The 22,132-nt window shown below is 40.1% G+C and overlaps 1 pseudogene; it reads left to right on the top strand.

Annotated features, from left to right (window-relative positions):
• Positions 1-4,263: 4,263 nt before the first annotated feature.
• On the top strand, positions 4,264-21,529 carry LOC125006170 (annotated as a pseudogene).
• Positions 21,530-22,132: the final 603 nt, after the last annotated feature.

Below are 22,132 nucleotides of genomic sequence, written 5' to 3'. Positions count from 1 at the left end.
ATGTACTTCAGCTGAGGATCTTCCCTTGACCAAATTACAGATGAAAGCTCTCCGACTGCTCTTCACTTGACAACATGGTGTCCAAGTAAGAACAGACAACATGGCGCAGCTCCCGATATACTCAATAGTGAGGCATACGGAAAAGCTAACACTCAATCCAGAAGTCCTACATCAAGTCCTTCTAAAGAAGTGCTTTTCACTCTTTTTGGTTTGACCCCAGAAAAAAGAACTTCTTGTCAGCCACCATCAAAGACCACCATTGGTAGCCAGTCTTTGTTAGTTCAACAAAAGATATTTCAGATATATATAGTATAGGTTCAGGAACAAGTCTACGCCTCAAACTTCCAATTACCTGCACCTGCCTGTGTAGGCACATCTCTCTCCTCTCCCGTTTGTCTCAGCTCTCACGAGTGTTCGTTAGCACTGACATGACTCACCAAATTGACTACCTCCACCATGGACTGGAAGCTGGTCCTTGACGAGTGACACCAAATCATTCAATTTTCCATCAATTATCCCAGGTTCCGTCCACTTCCCTCAATCTGCCTCCGACTAGCCACTTCTCCTGAATACGCTCTGTAGTCCCCGTTTCTCATGGTCCATTATCCTCCATTTGGCCACTCGGACTATCGTTCCCCACCTCCTCTGCCACAATCAGACAGAGGCCGCAGTACCCAGCACTGCTCACCCAAGGCACGTCCACCCAGCCGACATAGCCAGCTCCGGCGTCAGCCCCCTTCAGGCCAGCAATCCAACACGCCTGACTATCATCTCAGGCTGATCAGCTGCTCGTCTTCAGCACACCCTGAAAAGATGGGAATTAAATTTTGCAACGATAACATACATCACATCATCCCAGCATCCTTTCCTCTTCTCTTCCTTCAGCCACTTCCGACGTGGTGCCTTTGGCTCCCATAGCCTCATCCACTTCTGTCATGGTTCTGTGTCTCTGTCTTTTATTTGTGAGTATGTTTTGAGTTTCCTGTTTTGTGTTACTCTCCGTGTTTTACTTTGATTGCTGATTGTTTTTTCCTTGCATGCTCTGCCCTTATTAGTTTCACCTGTGTCTTGTCATTTGCCATGTTTCTGCGTTCTTGTGTTTTTTCTTTGAGTTTTGAATTTCCTGCCTTCGCTGCAGCATTTTAAGTTGAGTTTTCTATTTGATAAATACCCTTTGGAATTTGAACCCCGACCTCATCTCCCTTTGTCCTGCAAACCTCCTCAATTTTTCCCTTTTCGGGAAAAATTCACTCATCATTCTCAAACTGCAGAGCAGAACTCAATGAACTACATGTTCATCTTCCTAGAACTTGCATTTAGGCACTTTACTTGAACCACAACCTTTTTGCTTTTGACCACTTTTGCTGGAGTCATTCCTGCCCTAGTTATTCTCACAATCCCACCAGATATACTGAAATGTAATCCTACTTGTTTGTTATATGACATTAATATTTTAATGTAACTGAACACAGCTCAACAGTTTATATAAACTGAACCAAGTCGTTGACGTTGTTACGTTGCTTATTGTTGGAGAAGCAGCGTGCTGTTTTGGAGGGAACGACAGCAACCATACAGAAGTCGATGGTGTCAATTGTGCATCCAGTGACCCCCTCCAAGTCCTCACTGCAGTCCTTCACAGCTGCCTCTGCCTCAGGCGACCACTTCCTGTAGGTGACTGATGGTGTTTATGGTGTTGATGTGGGATACAGTCTACATATTTCATTGTTGTATTACTTTCTACTGTGCGAAGTCACAACTAGTTGACATCGACTACACTTTAGACAAATTTACACAAATTAGTCAACTTAAAAATTGTTGTTGAACCCCAAACATTTAGTTGACACAAGCTTTCTTACTGTCTTAATGTCCTGAGACCATCTGTTCACTGCAGATGCAGTTATCAGTGCAGAAAACACAACTTATAAATATGTGTATGACACTGACAATGGTGAACTTGGATTGGACCTGGGTTGCATGAGAACAGGGCTCGTGGTCACAAGAAGCTGAATGTCACTGTCATTTTGGGCATTGCTATGGGTCCACTTCATGACGACATAGGCAACGTGCGCCAGTGTTTAGTTCAGGTAAACAAAATAAAGTTGGCAACACAAACTCAAGACCAACACACATCGTCTGTGCTTTGTTAGACCACAGTCTGTGAACAATACAACTGTGATGTTCTAAACACTGTGTCAGCATGCATATTCTACCTCCTTCGGTCTGGGTTCGAGTCCAGCTCTGGCCTTTCTGGGTGGAGTTTGATTTGATGTCTGTGTCTGTTTTGTCTGTTTGTTACGATAAAAGAGATAACACTTGGAGGGGACTCTCCTTTATCTTGGGGTTTCAGACCGGCAAACAGCACACTATTCCCCCTCTTGCTGTTCTTTAAAATATATTTGAGGAAGCTGAGTCATTAAATACAATCTGTTTAGTTTCACTACAAAACAACAGACTACTGCTTTTAATCCTGTTTGTTTTGTTATTCACCTTTACAGGAAAAGAGATTCATTCTGAATGGCTGAACAGATTTTCTTTCCTAGGATATTATATTCTGAAAAGTGAATTACTCATTGACTGTAGCTTTGGTTGAAACTTGTCCCGTGTACATACAGTAACTCTCAGTTCTCAGTGTCCCCAGTCACATTGTGTTCTATGAAATTAGTTTTTTTTACGTCTGTTTGTCTTCAACTATGTCCAGTGTGTGTGAGAGATTTTGACCCTTTTTATCAGCTCAATGAAGAGCAATCACACACTAAATTAACATAGCAACATGGTGACTGTGTGTTGAGGTTAAGGGCAGGACTTTTTGTTTTCACTAGTGTACATAAAGATTTGAACAAGCAAGTATGTGTCCAAAGTAACAAAATTCTGACACTGATGTCAGCTGACACTCGGAGGAACCAGTGACGCTCTAATCTTCTCCTCGAGAGTAACTCAAATCCTTCCAGTCACATTAACATATTCATATACTGTACATATTTATTTTATAATTTAAAAAGATACTCAACTGCACGTTTTCAGTTTTACTCAAGAAAATATTTTTAGGGCTCGAACACAGAACTGTCACAGAAGAATGAGTTTTTTAGATTCAGTTTGGGACAAAACAATATCACATTTTACCGCATTGGACACACTAAGCTGCAGTAATTATCAGTACAAACAGCTTTCTTTACTTTTATTTTTTACTGAAGAGAACCAACCAAAACACTTACAGGACAGGAATACAGAACAAAGAACAACATAGCAGGTTATGTGCTGTGTGTGTGGTTGAATATTAAGACTGGAAGGAAGTATATGTTTTAAAATGAAAGATACATTGATAGAAAAGAAATAACTAAATAAAATGCAGGAAGGAGAAATGAAAAAGAAAACTTTGCTAAAGAAAAGACATTGCTCAGTAGTATTTTCAATAGTGCAGTAATTTTATGATAATAAACTTTTTTTTCATGTCCATTAAATGGTAAGCCACTGTAAGGTTAATTCTTTCCCTGAACAGTTCATTACTTTTTATTCTACCTCAGGTTTGGGCCATTCACATCTATTTCCTACAACTTGTTAAACTTAAAAAAGCAACTTGTCAATATTTAATATAACAAATGTGATCCTGCAACAGATTAAGACCAGGTGTCTCCCTCAACCTCTTTTCTAATAGAGAGAAAGAGCATGTGTGGCGGAATAAGGACGTCTCTCTGCTGTATTGCTGCCTTTGCTTTCTAGAGAGAACTGTAACTATTCATATGACCACTAGAGGTCACTTGTCGCTCGATTCAGCATTTGAAATTCTTTCTTTTTTTTGGTAGACTGGACAAGTTTAAGGAAACAATGACAGAAAAGCTATCTGGTTTGAAACTTGGGCTGTCTGAACCCGTTAGCATGTTCATTATGTGCATAAGCTCCTTGCTATAGCCAGATATTCATTATTGTTACTGTTGTCAAAGTGTCTCTGTGATGAGGAACTATTTGCTAATGAAGACCTGGATTATTACAGGGAACAGACCATTCTATGTCCTTCTGAGAGACAAAACCATTTGGTAAAACCATGGTAAAAATGGTAGGAAAATAAATTGTGAGCAGATTCTTATCTTTTACAGGCTATAGTGGGCCATCCCTTTTATTTTGGAAGCATAAAATATGAGCAGCTTGATGAAAAAAAAAAAAATAGTAGTCAGGAGACAACTGTGTTACTTTGAACTTAAGTATCCCTGCACAGCCTTCCATTCCAAGAGGAGATAATTCATTAACAACCCATATAATGATTTGTCAGTGATGTTCAGTGTACGGGTCTTGTGTCCGAGATACACAGGCAAGCACTGGTTCCAGAGTAAGAGCAGGAGTTTTAAAATGGAAAAATGCGAAGCAAAGCCAGAAGAGCCCAAAGCAGCTTCAGGAGACAAATGGTGAGTAGACAAAAGATCCTTTTTTATTGGGACTGACTCTGGCTGCAGCGTTTTCATACAGTTTGTGTTTCAAGAGAACTGTCAGTTTTGGTGTTTTCTACTCATGTTAAATCTTACAGCATCCGACGGGCAGCAGTTTTATTTTAACATCTAGTGCTATTTGCCTGCTTCACAGCAGACACACAGCAGGGAAAGCACAGACCGATTCACTGGTGATGGCTCAGTACGACGCCTTACACCTGACAGTGCGCAAAAGCAAGTGATATGCCAAAGCAGATTTCACAGTCACACTGCTGTCAATGATAGCTGTGAATCACCTGAACGGTGGAGTAGTATTAGTATCCATGTGTTCCTGCACAAGCCACTAAGCGGATCTTGATGGTTGATTCGAATGAAATCAGCAAGGCTTACGTTTAAAAAGTTAAGTAATATAAATATAATGAAATGCAGGGAAAACATAATACATTCAAAGTTTACAACCAAAGTTGTCTACAAATGCCTGTCAAGCATAGTCCTTTACACTCAGTTTTGTTTTGCTCACTGTGGCACAACAAGACTGGGCCATAAAGGGGAATTAAGTAATTAGATTCTGGCACTTGGTCAAAGTGAATCATACTTAAGTGGAAACAGTCTTATCACGTATTACATAAGGCAAAACTGTGCAAAGAGCAGCTCTGACTGTCTTTTACTATAGCAGTCCACCCAATGGATTTTTTTTTTTCGTTCAGTACCAAAATACTGCTTTGCCCTGACTGCACAGCAGCCTTAACAGCTGACAGCTGTGGGGCTAGTAAGAGTCGGCCTCATTTACGTGGTTGTCTTCAAATTCTGTTGAAAAAAGTAAGCTCCGAACAGAGCAAGGTTTTAAACTTGATGCCCTACATTGGTCAGTTTCTATTTTATGAACATCGGTCAGGGGAAGACATTGGCAGGGGCCATGTCAGCAGCAAATAAAACTGTATGCAACTTAATGTAGAATCTCAAATTGTACAAATAGACAATTGAATGGATCAACAAATAAACCGGAAACACTTGATAAACGTGAAATGATCATAAAAGCCACTTAGCATGGGAGTATTTAAACATGTCGTGAAGCCACAAATTTTCTTTCACTGCTACAAGGGCACAGCTGGTGACCTGAGGTGATGTTTTCTCTCCCACCCTCTGCGTCAGTATCTGTCTCACACTGTTGTACTGATTATTGAGAACATGCGCTTTGCTTAAGGCATACGAAGCATAGTCTTGTAGTTGCATGTTGTGTGCTGCAAAATGAGAGACCATTGTGTGTTGTGTGTCTGCAGATAGTAGCTTCTGAAAGTTTGAAACCCAACTAGTTAGAAAAATTGGTTTGCACAACAGAATGGCTTATAAAAAACTGCATCTCTGTATTCAAAAGCTCAACACACCTCATAAGGTTGCACATAAAAAAAAAATGCACACCATGACAGAGGAATTAACACGTCCCTCTGCTATTGATACGGTCATAATGATGATTAATGAAGCAACGAGGAGCTAAAAGCAATTCCTCTATCAAACAGTATCATTCTGAGGTGCATTTATGATACGGTGAAGGACATAGAGGAGCAGCCTCATGACATGGTATGAGAAGGCTGCAGATAAGCTTTGCAAATGGATATGGAAATGGAAGACTGTTTACTGATAACGTACGTCTGTCTTGGCCAGGTCTCCCTTGTAAAAGGGATCAATGGGACTAACCTGGTTAAATATGGGTTAAATAAAATAAATAAATAAATAAGATGATGTGTATACATGTGCCAAAAATGTTCTTATCTACAAAAGTGGGGCAATACAGAAAAAGATTGGGAACCATTGATCTAACTGGGGCGGCACAGTGGCTTGGTGGTTAGTACTGATGCCTCTGGGTTCGAGTCCAGCTTGAGTTTGCATGTTCTCCCTGCGTCTGCGTTTTCTCCAGGTACTCCGGTTTCCTCCCTCCTCCAAAGGTGTGCTCGTTAGTCTAATTGGTGAATATAAGTTGTGTAATTGTGTTAGGCCAGTCCAGGCCTGTGCTGGGTGTACCCCACCTCTCGACGATGATGACAGCTGGGATAGGCTCCAGCAGCCCCCGCGATCCTAGTGAGGATAAGAGGTAGTAGAAGATGAGATGAGATGATCTAACTGGTATGGTTTTGTAAATGCAGTCTGGTGGCTTTGATTTATTATATTCCCCATAGTGCTATTTTCAAGTCTCCATCTATTTGTGTTAATATCAATTATCTTAAGATTCTGTAGATCATATTCTGTGACAAAGGCAAGGGCCCAAATATGGGATAAATAAACAATGTGTTGTGTCTTTTTATTCTTATCCTATTTTGATCCTTCTGAGAATGAAAGAATGTAACAAGAATGTAATAATTCGGGCATTTAAGTAGTATATGCAGTAGTGTAAGCAGTAGTGCACTAACTGTTGACCTCGTGTTGGCGCTGATGAGCATTGAAGGGGCTTTAAGAGTCAGTTGGATTCATTCAGATTAAACCACAGTGAAATATACTGACAGCTTGTATAGGCTTCTTTAGAGCCATGTGAGCCAAGGCAGCTACCATGGCTAATGCGCAAAAACAACCCTCCCCTTTCTCGCTAGACCATGTGGCTTGGCAAAAGAGTCTCCGCCTTAACTTGGTCATTCAGAAACATGTAGCACTCCCACCCCCTCCTGTCTCTGTCCTTCTCCTCTACCTCATTGTCACAGCACTGAAACACAGCTCATTCATGGACTCACTCATGCTCAGAACTGGGAAGAACACTTCTCCTGGTGAAGCTGGGGGATCTAGACGTGTATTTTTTCCAAAAGGCACGAGATAGATTCATCTGGAATGGAGGCATAAAGTAGAGGCTAAGACTACAGACGTGAAGCTATCTTTCTCAGGTACCCTTCCCTTTCTCTTAATGTACTCTTAATGTACTCTTTTCTGTATATTAGTTCTTTGTGTAAATTATGAGTGAACTATTATGTGGTTTCGTTTCTTAATAAGGAAACGGTAACTTGCAGTTGGGAGGCAAATGTGCTGCTCTAACGCTTGCCGCTTGCAGTTAGTTTGTTTCTGTGTAATGTAGGCCAAAGGTTACTGGTTACGCTGCACTGAGAGACGCCACTTCCTTTGTTTGGAATAACACCTCCGGCTGCTCTGTGATCAGGGCTGCAGAAAGCAGACATATGATTTCAACTTTGAGCAAATATTTGTACAGATTGCATAATAATAAACTTTTTAAAATGGTGTTATAGAGGTTAATTTACATTAGAAAAGAGAAAGAAATTTGCTAACATTGCCATCAATAGTTTTACTGTAGATGGTTAGTTAATCAGAGTCCTGTGGTTTTTCAGGATAAATAAAAGACTATACATAGCATAAGTGATTATGAGGTATTCATGAAACTGCCAAGTATCTTCTTAAAATGTGGTTCCACGTAGAGCAAAAATCCACCGCAAGTTGTTGACAGAAGTTATCCTAAATATTAGTCAAAAAAAAAAAAAAACTTGTCAGGAACCTGTAAAAACAAAAAAGAACAAGTCTATTCATTGACAAGTCTATAAATAATATCACAATAGTTTGTTTCTGAGTCCATGTAGTCTGGCTGAATGCTGGTTAAGGTTTCAGTTTTATGACAACCCGCTGTAGAAACTCGAATGAGTATGTCATGGTGTCCATTAGTATCCCAAAACCAGTGGGTACATCGCTGATGTCATGAACCACAATGGTCTCCTCTACCACTACAGCCACCCTTCATGTCCAATCAATAGTCCCAAGTGCATTCAGTTCATAAGGACATCCAGGTTCTTTCTTCAAATGCCTTTTGGACTGTCTTCTGTGAATTACAGTCCTATGAAACTGATATGTGATTAAAAAAGAAAAAAGAAATCTTCAAACGGAGGATTTTCTATCCAGTGACCGCCACTTTTTCTACAAACAAATCCCTATTGGCTTTTAATCTAATAGCACATACTGTATTTTAACATCTGACCATAAAAAAAAACCCAGGGACACTTTACTGTGTTAAATAAGCTACCAGCTAAGCATCAGCATTAGCATTGTCACTGTGCGCAGCATCACAGCTGTTAGCATGGTTGCATACAGTACACAAAGCACAGTATGGCCTTTGCTCATATTTGGACAAGAATGTATCTGATAATGTAAAGTACAGGAAGTAAACAATGGTGAGGGGATTTATTCAGCTGTCTACTCCCTATAGCCTTTCCAGCTGTACACATACTGTACTAGTGATGTTTCATCAGCGACACCAGGATTCTTTGCAATGGCTCTACGTACCGTGTTTTAAGATGGTGTCCATTGATGTCAGAATAGGGCAAAATATTTGGATGAAAATGTTGTTGGTTATAGTGTTGTCTCTCCAGATATTGAATACCTACCAGGTCCAAAGTTGCTGCTTTGTGTCTACACAAATATCCAGTAGATGAATAAGAGCCATTGTGCATGAACAAACTCTTCCTATGTTATGGAGGTCTTTTGTAGAAGAGTGTTGTCCTCAAGGACAACGACATCATTTACAGAGCTTAGACTGAACTGAAAACACTAAGAAGGGGAATTTCTCTAGTAAATGGAAAGAGTTGCTTCCAGCATGGAGATAAACAGAATTTGATGGGTGCTGTCAAGTTGAAATTCCAATAATGCTTTTGAGAAATTTCCTGTATCCTGTCTTTCTCTCCTGATTTCTCTTCACAAGGGAAGGACAGTTTTCACAAAGTCCAGAGTTTTGTGGCAAGACTTGAAGTGTCACACACTTCATGAAAGTTTTGGACATTCGGTGCTTTATAGAATGTTACTTTGCATCTTTGTACACATAAAGAGAGATACTCTTTAGTATTAAAACAAGGTATGAGTCCCTATCTCAACAATGAACTGGTGCTCTGTGTGCTAAATAAATTGGCAACTGCATTGACAAACACCTCATCAGTTAGAGACAGACCCACTCCACATGTTTGGTACTTATCTGAATTCTTCCACTGACCAAACCAAGGCTTACCTTCTCTTGCTAGTGTCCCCCATGCTCATCTTCCCAAGCTGGCTATAGACTGGTCATGCCAGATTCAGTCTCTGAGCCAACAAGCATCTCGGGTGGTTACATTCGGCCTGCTTTACCTCCAACTGGTACCACTGTTTGCTTTGCTTGCCTTGAGCCAACACCCTTATCGATGATTTCAGGCAGGGTTTGTTTGTGGCCTGCTAGCTTCCAGCCAGTCATGCAGTTGACTAGGGAGGAATCTTCTGTCCATAATCTGTCTGAGTCTGTCCCTCAAAAAGAGTCACCACTGCAGGGTCCTAGGCGATGCAATCAAAATGTGTCTCTCTTAGCTCAGCCACAGCTCCTCACCTGCATAGGACAATGGGGGTATTACTATATAAACCTTACCCTATGTACATTATGTGTCATCTCTTCCTGAATTGCCAAAGGCCAAAGCCTACTCCGGTATTGGCATATGTCATCTATCTTGTTCTTGAGTCTGCTCCAGTCTGGCTGCACTTTTAAAACCGGTTTCTCCACATTGTATATGGGGTATCCCTCCAACCACCACCACCTCACTTTTGTTACTTCGTTTTTTTAGAACTACCATCCATCTATGTAACATGTTTACATGTCTAGTTATCTCAAGTTCAGATTCCTCAGTTGGCAGATTTGATTTTTGAGTCATATCCGTCTGTGTCACCTCCCTGTGGCCTCAACTGGTCTCCACCACTGATTGCCATTTGATTTTTGACTTAGCATCATAAGTATCCTTACAGAGGTCGGTAATTGGAATTTGTTGCATTGAAACTAAACTATGTTTAAGCTCAGTTCCAAAGAAAAGAAAGTAGAGCATTGACAAGTTACAATCCCTTGTGCCAAAATCCCAGGTAAAACACATTTGGAAGCCCAGTCTAAGCCAAGAAAGACCAGCACACTAGCAGCCAGCAGACCAGCTTGCAACCAAGAAGACACCAGCTAACTGCACATCACTGAGTTTTTCAAGAGGGCACCTCCCTTCACCAATGTTTCATTAAGTTAGGCCCATCACTGAAATGCTTTGGCACAGTTGTTTTTGGCGTCTCAGACTTTGAAATCTTTTAACAGTAATGTAGTAGTACAAATATTTTCCAGTCTATTTGCTTCACTCCCACATCAAATCCAAAGCAGCCACACAAAAGCAACATTGATAAAAAGAATGATGCTCATGCCAAGCTGCATACACCCTCTGTTGACCTACTGCGGCAAGACTGCTGGCATTGTGTGTGTAATGGATGTTAATATACAGAGATTAAACCGTGTCAGTATTCCCGCTGTGGTAAGTGATTATGTTGTGTACTTGCTGCTGAAGGGACACAAAACAAGTGGCCTATGAATACAGAGAATGTTTTTTTTTGTTGTTGCTGTTTTCAGAAAGAAAATCATAAAATAGACCCAAATAATTATAATGAATTCACAAACCAGATGATCACTAACGTTATGAGCTTAGTAATAGTAATAGTAATATTAGACCTTTCATCTTAAAACATTCAACTTTCCTCTCTTTACAGTGTGATGGATAAGCCTTGTGGTCCAGAGGTCAAGTTCAGGTTGGACGTGGACACAGCCAATCCTGCACCCAAGACCTTTAGCAGAGGACAGTGGTCGAACAAAATAGAGTTCCTCTTGGCTGTTGCAGGACAAATCATAGGTCTAGGAAATGTGTGGCGGTTCCCTTACCTGTGCTACAAAAATGGAGGAGGTGAGTTTCATGATGGGAATAGGGATTTTATCTCCATGTGACGGCGGTCGATGGCAACACAAGATAAACATTTAGGCCTGACTAGAAGTTGTACAATGTATTGTCAGCCAAACCTTCAGCTCAGAACTACTATGCTAATATTACATTTACCTACTGTGATACTCACTGAGTCACTGTTTTCCTAAATAGTAAATACAGTAAGGCTGATTCAACTTTGGTACACTATTCGATAACTGTGAGTAAAGGTCATGAGAGTTTTGAGGAGTGTTAGCATTGTTGGGTGTGATTAAGTTTAACAACCTGGTAGTTGTAAAATATCTCACACATCTGTGAAATTGTTGCACTGCAGCCAAGACAACGCAGTACACAGGAATATAAAAAACACAGGCCAACTGAAAAAGAAAAACACAAATAGATGAAAACGTCTCTACTCTAGAGTATACTGTTAAGACATTTAGAAATTAAAGAACAAGATAAAAAAAGTTTCTAAATATTTCTGACAGTGAAACAAGAATCCTAAATACAAGACTGTGTAAAAAAATTGTATACTTAGAAACCTAAGTACACAATTTGTCTGATGTGTTTAAATAGTGCATGATATCAATATTGATATTTGGAGATTATACACAGTGCTGTTTTTTCGGTAACGTATGACTTGTTCAGCCTAACTTAGTAACAACGTAGTTGATTTTCCCTAGGGGTGTTCTTCATCCCGTATGTACTCTTCCTCTTCACCTGTGGCATCCCTTGTTTCTACTGGAAACGGCTCTTGGCCAGTACACCAAACAGGGAAGTATCACCTGCTGGAGGAAAATTTGTCCCCTATTTGAAGGTAATGATCTGGACTTATCTTCAGTGTCAAATAGTCATAAATCATTGGATTTAATGGGAGAAACTTTGAACACAATTAATGTGAAATTGATTGATGGGTGTTTCATGATTTCATTAGCAGATTTATTGCTAGGAACGTTTCATTCATCGGACCATTATTAAATGCAAAGTAGGAAAACAGGGCTAGCCCCTCAGTCGATATCTGTACCTGAGAAAACACATCTGTAATTCAGTGACACAGAGTGTGTGAATATATGTTATATATCTACGTGTGTGTGCGACATGGTCAAAAAATATTCTGTTATATTCTTCGTACATCAGAAAATGTGTAATCCTGAGTTGCATTCCTTGTTTGTTAATTGTTTTTTGTTGTTAAGCAAGTCTGCTGCCCCTTCATCTTCTAAGAAACTTAGTGACCTGTGTCGTGGTCACATCTTCAACATGCAGTGCATTGGTTATATATTGCCTCTGGTTTGAATCCTAGCCAAGGGACTTTTGTTGCGTGGTATAGCTCCGGTTTGTCATTTCTTATGTGCGACTCCTCTTGTGCTACCAAATAGAGGCAAATGAATGAGTTACAAACATGTACAGCATATTTATCTTGGAGCTGTGTGCGTTATGTCTTTAGTAAATGTACAACATCTGAAAATGTATTAACTACACTGCATTTATTCTGCAACTACACATTCTTTACTCATCAGGTATGTGCATTGCTAAATACTGGTCACCTTTAAATGACATTCTTGTGACACTTAATGACTGTGTTACACTTTGGATGTCTTTAATCTATCACCTTAATCACAATAATTTCATTTAGGTGATATCTCTTTACAAAATTATTCAATAGTGTTCTGTATTTTCAAATTTGGGGCTTGTGATTCAAAGACTTCATGTTTGTTTGTTTGTTTGTTTCAGGCATCGGCTATGGCAGTCAAGTGGTTGTATTATACTCCAGCATCTATTACATTATTATATTGGCCTGGGCTTTCCTCTACCTCTTCTCGTCATTTAGCTCTGAACTTCCCTGGGCGAGCTGCGGAAACACCTGGAACACAGGTAAGACTCAGTATGAGATCAGAGAAGAAGGATGGAAAACAGCAACATTGTTCTAAAGCTTTATTACGACCATGAATCATTTGGACCAAGCTGAAAGAATTCTTCCTGTTAGAAGCTTACTAATTCATTTTTTTTTTTTTTCTCATTTGCGATTAATCAGCTTTGGGACTTTTTAGAGCCCTATTTTGAGTCTGGGTACAAGGTCCATATGCTAGAAATGTTGTGAGGAGTTCAACACTCAAATGCTCAAATGTGTTTTATTAACTGGCACCATTTATGTTGCAAAAACAATACCATACGATAGTGTGGTATCTGAAAGAGTTTGTGTATCATTACAGTCAGTTTCTCAGTGAATGTGTGTTCATTGTTGGCATAGTGAACAACAAAGCTTTGAGTGGAAGTTGCCTTTAATCTCTACAACAGAATCCTACAAATCTAATTAATTTTCTGTAAATTGATAGCAGTCTCAAATAAAATAAAAACTCTTTTCAAGGTGGAACAAAGCTGAAAAGGCAAAACAAATGATGAAATCCTTGACGAGCATTTGAAGAATTTGACAATGACTGTACACTTCTTTTATGCACCATCTTCTGTTTGTCAGTAACCTGTGTGGAGTTTGATCGAAGGCCTGAATATTTCAACATGACTGTAAACGCAACATCGCCAGTGAGAGAGTTCTGGGAGTGAGTAAAAACTAAAACACTTTATATGTCTGAGAAGTGACTTATCATGTGGGACTTATAACTGTGATTTACAGGAGAAGAGTTTTGAACATCACTGGAAGCATCCATGAGTTAGGCAGCATTCGATGGGAGTTGGCCCTGTGTCTACTCTTGTCCTGGATCATCTGTTACTTCTGTGTGTGGAAGGGAGTAAAGTCTACCGGAAAGGTGGGGTCACTTTTTAATGTTACACAAAGAACCAAGCAACAAACTGGAGTTTAATCACCTAACAGCACAGTCTGATCATGCACGCGGCACCCCTTAAAAAGGCAGCAAGTATCGTGTGCTTACATGCTAGAAACATATTTCGCTATAGTGACTGTTTGCTAGCTTTCAAAGAGCCTCAGGTCTGTTGAGTTTTCTGTTTTATATGCTCTCCTAGTACAACAGATGGTATGAAGAAGATGCTAAAATGAGTGTGTTTACTGAATACTACAGTTTCTCCTAGTGAAGTCAAGAAATGTCGAAGGCATTTTCTTGCTTTGCAAAAATGAACCCTCAGTGTGTCTTCTCCACAGGTGGTTTACTTCACCGCCACATTTCCATATGTGATGTTGGTGGTGTTGCTTGTTCGTGGACTCACATTGCCGGGGGCCTTAGATGGGATCAAGTTTTATCTTTACCCAGACCCATACCGCCTCTCTGATCCCCAGGTACAAACTGATTTCACTATTTGTCTTGAACCTACCACTTCTTTAACTTTTCTTCATTTCATCTAGGACTAATGTAGTATAAATATAAAGTAGACGAAGTCCAGAGCATTTAGAATATATTACATACTGTATTCAAAGTTGGCTAAATGGATATTTAAGGGTAACATCACCATTCAGTGAATGGATTGGTCACTTATACATGGTTTTAATGTACTTACAGATGATTGCTTCACTGATATTACATACTGTGTTCCCAGCAGCATAAAATATTAGCAAATGTCTTGTCGGGTTTAACAGCATAGTTAAAACACACATCAACTCCTTTCATTTGTAATCAAGCTAAACCCTGTATCTGTCTGGCAGGTGTGGATGGATGCTGGCACGCAAATATTTTATTCCTATGCTATTTGCATTGGGTGTCTAACTGCACTTGGCAGCTATAATAAGTACAACAATAACTGTTACAAGTAAGTTTTGATTTGGCACCACACACACACACAGTGAACAGCCAAAAGCCTCATCCACTTGTCTTTGTTTTGTATTAGTAATAATAAATAAGAAAACACACACGTCTCACACAAAGGAAGGGTGTGGACGCTTATCTGCAAGTTTAGCACCAACACAACAAAACCCGTCAGTCAACACTTACAATACACGGCTCCTCCTAGACAAACTCTCCACTCTTCTGTCATTTCTGTCTCAATCAAGGTGCATTCACTGACATCAGGAATGTCAACCCACATTCTCCAACCATAGCAAGAATGTCAGTCACAGAGCAAACAGAACCAAACATAACGCATGAGCTAATCATCCCAGTCTGTTACAATATGATACAAAATAATGACATATATCATTTTTTTTTCTTTTTTCTTTTTGAGGGATTGTGTCTATTTGTGCCTTCTGAACAGTGGAACCAGTTTTGTTGCTGGTTTCGCCATCTTCTCTGTTCTTGGATTCATGGCATATGAACAGAACACAGATATTTCAAAAGTAGCTGAGTCGGGTGAGTAAACAAGAAGAACATTTTTAGAGTCGACAAGCAGAAAAATGACCAGGTGTTCATCACTTTGTCTCATTGTGGTTCCATCACGTTGTCTCATTGTGGTTCCATCACTTTGTCTCATTGTGGTTCCATCACATTGTCTCATTGTGGTTCCATCACTTTGTCTCATTGTGGTTCCATCACTTTGTCTCATTGTGGTTGCAGGTCCTGGATTGGCCTTCATTGCTTATCCTCGAGCGGTTGCCATGATGCCTGTTCCTCAGCTTTGGGCGATATTCTTTTTCATTATGATCATCCTACTAGGCCTGGACAGTGAGGTAGGCTGACACTTAATTAAGAGGAATCAGAAGAAGTGCCTTGTTCCTTCTTTTGTCTATTTGAATTGGTAGAAGATTTGGATTTTGATCTTAAACCACTAACTTCAAGTCTGTTTTTGTCACATTTGTGTATTGGAATAGTTAAGAAGCTGCTTAAGTGACGATCAAGGTTCAAGAATATTTCATAATTGTCATGAACCACTTAGTAATTTAACAACAGGCTGACTCATGTATCCTTGAATACCTGAGTCAGACTACATATAAAAGTGAAATTTGTGTTTCAGTTTGTGGGTCTGGAAGCCCTTGCAACAGCCATTTGTGACATGAATCCTGCCTTCTTCCACGTTGGCCACAGACGTAAACTACTTCTGCTTGCTATCAGTGTTTTCAGTTTCTTCATAGGCCTTGTGATGGTTACAGAAGTAAGGTCAAATTAAACTGTGACATCATTTATCAGTAAATACTATTCCTTATAATAATATTAATAGATTTAAAGAGTGCACTCTGCTGTCTCCCACACAGGGTGGCCTGTATATCTTCCAGGTGTTTGACTACTATGCTTGCAGTGGGATGACTTTGCTTCTCTTTGCCATACTGCAGTCTGTTTGTATCGGATGGGTGTACGGTGAGTTACCAAGCAACAGGAATGTCCACAGCTGTCTCGTAGTGAATTCAAATGTTTCTCACCTCTGGGTTTCCATCGACTCACAGGTATAGACCGGTTCTATGACAACATAGAGGACATGATTGGATACAGGCCGTGGCCCCTGATTAAGTACTGCTTGAAATATGTCACTCCAGTAATTTGCTTGGTGAGTTTGCTCAGAGCACATCACACTAAAATCATACTAATAGCCAATGCTTGCGCTGCCAAGCGGGTACAAAAAAACATTGGAGCATTGTCTGAAAATGAAAGACATAATAATAAGTAAAAAAAAAAAAAAAAAAAAAAAAAAAAACTTTGGTTCTATGAATTCCAGATGACCGCTAGTGGTGCTGCTTTAACCACTGGATATCCCCCGTAAGACATGTGCACTTCGAGTGTGTATACCAAGTCATCCGTAACCCCTGGATGACGAGAAGGAGGTGATATCTTCCGGTGTCGTCCAAGGCTCATTTCCTACTGAATCTTCTCGCAAGTGCACAAGGATTCAGAGTGACAGAGAGCTCTGGCAGCCATGCAGGATTCATAGAACCACAGTTACATTAGCAACTTTCGCTCTGTTTCATCCCTACTGAGGCGAGGCATGGCTGGTAAGGTCGACTCAGTAATGTAGGCTGCTGCAGGGCCCACACCTGCTTCAGGTGGAGGGCCGGGCTGTGCGAGCCACTTAGGCTGGTTGAGGCATGCATGAGACAGTACTTCAGGAAGAGATGCTGAGCCACTTTATGCCCTTTATGCCCTGAACCATCCGAGTTCCATCTCAAGCATGAGTCACTGACCACAGGGCATGCAGCTCACTGACACGCCCTGCAGAGGTCATGGCCAGGAGGAATGCAGTCTTGCTGGAAACCCACTTCAGCTCTGCCTGTGCCAAGGGTTCAAAAGGAGGTCTGCATAGTGCGTTCAGCAACAGATTGAGATCCCACACTGGGGCTCTCAAGACATCCTCTGAGCCCCTTTCAAAAAGAGGGAGATCAGCCTGTGGTTCCCCATCGTGCCATTGTCAACTCTGACATGGTGGCAGGATATTGCCGCCACATACACTTTCAGTGTGGAACGAGACTTAGTTCCACCCTGATGGTTGATGTGAAACACTGTTGATGTGTTGTCTGACTATATAAGGGCATACTTTACCCTCAAGCCAGGCAGGAATTGCTAGAGAGCTAGATGAATGACTTGCAGCTCAAGTAGTTGATGTGTACACCTCTTTGGAAGACCACTGCCCAGGACATGTAGTCCCTGTCCCTCCATGTGGCTTAGGCTTACGTCAGTCACGTGAGACAGAAGCAGATCGTGACGAGGGACACCTGAGTCTGGGAGGGTGCACAGACCAGCCAATCGTCCAGGTACGGTGTAATCTTTATGCCCTGAGACTGCAAGGTAGCAAGGGCTGCATTGCACCTTGTGAAGGGAGAGGGAGAGCCTGTGAGGTGCCAGTGGCGGCCCTGACAGGCAAAGCAAAGGAACTGCAAGTGTTGATGAGCAATGTGAACATGATAGCAGGACAACACTGAAAGATATCACTTCGGTCATCCAGGAGTCACGGGTGACTTTGTTTGTGTACATGCTTGAACTGCACATGCGTGAAGGGGAATATCAAGCGCTTAAAGCACTGGGCCTTGGGCAATCAGTAGGGATGAAATAGAACTGCAATGGAAACAATAAAAATGTTTGAAAGAAAGATTTTAAGTCAAATAAGTGTATTAAAATAATTGCCCTTTTTTCTCATGGTTGTTTTTAGGGAACTTTTGTTTTCTCTTTGGTCAAATACACTCCTCTGAAGTTCAACAACACTGTAGAGTATCCATGGTGGGGTTATGCTCTTGGCTGGTGGTTCACACTCTCCTCCACACTCATGGTTCCCATCTGCATGGTGCACAATCTGAGAGTCACTCCCGGTACTCTACGACAGGTCGGTTATTTGTGTATGAACGTGGACTTAAAAAGTAAATTGTTTGTGTTTTCATTCCTCACAATTAGAAACAATGTTCTTTTTTTGTTAGAGGATCTCTGCCCTATGTACTCCAGCTGAGGATCTTCCCTTGACCAAAGTAGAGATGAAAGCTCTCGAGCTGCTTGACGTTCCCTCTTCGTTTGACAACATGATGTCCAAGTGAGAAGAGACTAATATACTCAATACTGATGCAAATGGAAAAGCTAACCATCAACCTGGTGGTCCTTCATCAAGTCCCTCAAAAGAAGTTTTTTAGTTTGACCCCCCAAAAAACTACACCATAACTGACTACATGTGCCAGCCTCGGTTATTTCAACCAAAGATATTTGAACAACATTTTAAAGGCTATCCAGTGATTTACAAAAGCACAAAGTTCAAACACAATTATGTGAATACAACAGATTTTTTTTCTTTTCATGCTTTTGATAATCTTGTGAAGCATCTGATTTGAATTGCAGTCTTCACTACATTGAGCACTGCAGAGTTTGAAACTCAAGAGAAGAATTATAATCTATACAGTAAAGAGAATGCACAAAAGACAGAAAAGTTTCATTTTTCTCCTTAGTGTCTTGGCTTTCAGCATTGTGTTCTGGTCTTAGTTCTGCAAATGCAGATGTCTAAAGAATTGGGTATTAGATTTTTGATTACTGAATTAATAAAATACCAAAAGGTTGTGCTGCGGCAACATCTTCAGATTAACAGTCCACAAGCAATCCTATATCCTAGTTTTTCTATATATCATCAACTAATTATGAATCCTTTTGTTTCAGAAAGCTAACCTTAAATTCTTACATTCTCTTCATAGCCCCTTTAGCAAAAACACTGATGCTCAAATTCAAACGAATATTTGAAATTTGTGAGAAATGAGTGAGATATATAAGTGTTTTTTTTTATGTTTTGGTTTAACACTGTGGCTTGTACCATGAAGAAAGTTCAACTTAGTCTTTGTCTTTGGGGGTTTTGTATCTTAATTGAGTCTGACATGGGTCATCTTAGATCACAGAGCTGATCAAGTGGATCTGGTAACTTTGAGATTATGAGAGAGAGACAGCAACAGCAGGAATATATGCAAAAAAAAATCATTATTTACTATATTATGTTATTTTAAACATGGAGCATTTTCTGTGATGCACTTTAAAAAGCCAAGTTGCCTATCTGATGCCAGTGAAACATTGTATTTAATGTCCCGGTACCAGTTCAATAGTGTTCTATTGCTCCGAGTTGCCATGTGTTATTCTGAGGTGCTAGTTGTCAGAACAGCTCGCAAAAAGCATCTGCCACTTCAGAAATCCTAATACAGATATTACTGTAATCATGGACTTGGCATTGCTCATTCAAAAATCTGATTTAAAAGGTGAAGACACGTCACTTAATTGTAAATTCAATATGATTGGGATCCTGCATGGGTCAGTGGTTTCACCGATAGCACTTTCTGATTTGTGGTACAGGCCCCGGGTTGTATAACTGTTTGAAGTGAAGTAAGATTGCTAAAAGCTTGTCAAATAAGACAGATTAAACACTTCAGTCACTTTCAGAACACTGGGAATGACAGTGTGGACTGAAAGCAGTGGCATAAGCGTGGTGGTCAGGCACTGTACAGTAGGTTTGATTGGAACCATGGACATTATGTGCACCTTAGCTAACTGAGCCACCAAGCTGCTCCAACGCTAAAGGGTTTCTGTCTTGGGCAGAGCACTGGTACTGTAACCGCTGTGTGTATGGACTGCTCATTTAGGCAGGAAATTATCCAGCATTTCACATTTGTATTAGGTTTTTTGAAATAAAACATTTCTGGCAATGACTGTTTAAACCTGTTGGCACGCACAATAAGAATCACAGAGAATATATTTTTGACAGTTACAGTATACAGTTATAGAGATTATATTTTTACTGTTTTGTCAACTTTAACAATTTTTCATTCTAGTTTGTACAGGTTGATGTGTTTACGCTTTTGTATCATTTCGTATCATGTCACTGAAATTTATGCCAATAGACTTATGTATAGTCTTATATACAGTTTCACAAAGACGAATGTAAACCCATTGGGATTATTTGGATTTCTGCATAAATTGGTCATAAAATGTGTTCTAATCTTTCTCTAAATCACAACAATAGACAAACACAGTCTGGTTAAACATTGCCGCACAAAACATTATGTTTTGGAGCACACCATATAAGCAGTCACTGTGCAGAGTGGAGCAAGTATGTGAACCTTTGGATTTAATAACTGATTCACCTTCCTTTGGTAGCAATAGCCTCAACCAAACGTTTCCCGTAGTTGCGGATTAGGCCTGCATCAGACGGTCAGGAGGAATTTTGGATCATTCCTCTTTACAAAACTTTTTCAGTTTAGCAATAATCTTGGGACGTCTGGTGTGAATCGCTCTCTTGGGGTCATGCCACAGCATTTCAGTCGGGTTGAGGTCAGGACTCTGAGTGGGCCACTCCAGAAGGCGTATTTTCTTCTGTTGAAATCATTCTGTTGTTGATTTACTTCTAGGGAGAATAGCAAGAGTGCTGAACTTTTTCCATGTGTAGTCAATCTGTTTTACTGTGAACACATGAATGTCAAGGCTTTCAAAGATACTTTTGTAACCCTTTCATGCCTTACTTCATGCAAGTCAACTATTTTTGATTGTAGCTCATGGTTCACATCAGGCAATTCTTCTTGAGAACAGCAAACTGATGCGCATTTTTATAGGGCAGGGCAGCTTTAACCAAGACTACTAACCAAATCACATTGATTGGGCCCCAGATTGGCTGATTCCTGGCTCCAATAAGCTCTTGGAGAAGTCACTAGCCGGGGGTTTCACATACTTTTTCAACCCTGCACTGTGAATGTTTACATGTTGTGTTCAATAAAACATGAAAACATGTATTAGTTTAACCAGACTGTGTTTGTCTGTTGTCGTGACTTAGATGAAGATCACAATTTAATTTATTCAGAAATCCAAGTATTCCCAAAGGGTTCACAGAATATTTCACAATTAAGGATCAGTTGATGGTTTAGTTTTATATTAAATAAAATCCTGTTTTCAGTGGATATCTGAGTTGGAAATTGTGAGAATCAATGTTTTAAATTTTATTGCATAATCCAGTGTTACATCCTAAACAACCAGCTAATGTTTTATTTACTGTAAATGTTTGTGTCAAATATAGAATTGTTAATTTCATCATTCAAATCTTATTAAACCATGTCGTAATGAGGCAGCTGAGTGTTATTGTGAATTATTTATTTATTTACTCAAATGCTGCAGTGAATTATCTTCTCTTTTTCATGTCATTACCTGGTTGAACTCAACTGACACGAGTGGTCAGAATGAATCTTAGCATGTTACGTTCAAATAAGACGACTGCAGGAAAAACTGCAGGATGAAAGAAGCTTTGTGTCTTTAATAGAACAAGCATGTTCTATTAAAACAGAACCAGGGAGGCTGCATGTCCCTGAAAAGCGTAGTCTGGTCAGTTCCTGCTCCAAATATTATGTGTCCTTACACATTAGAGCTGCAGACAACAAATCTGCTGCTGTTAGGACATCTACAAATTATAAAGTGGTGTACAAGGTATACAAAATTTGTATACCCCCTCAAGTCCAGGATGAGTCATCAACATTAGGAGCCATCTTCAAGGAAATCACTAACTGTAAGATCTTCATCGATGGACCTTGTGGAGATACAGTTTTCTTCTCCGTCATGACCAAGTTCAAGCACAAACGTTGAGTTTTTTGTGTTAAACACGAGTGAGCATCTTTCTTATAAAGAACCAGACATTTGCCTTAAGAGCTGGTTAAGATTGAAACACACAGTGAACATT

The sequence above is a fragment of the Mugil cephalus genome, chromosome 4 (genome assembly GCF_022458985.1).
Source record: "Mugil cephalus isolate CIBA_MC_2020 chromosome 4, CIBA_Mcephalus_1.1, whole genome shotgun sequence".
Classification (NCBI taxonomy): domain Eukaryota; kingdom Metazoa; phylum Chordata; class Actinopteri; order Mugiliformes; family Mugilidae; genus Mugil; species Mugil cephalus.
Note: the sequence above shows the minus strand (reverse complement) of the source record. Positions and strands in the feature narration are given on the sequence as shown.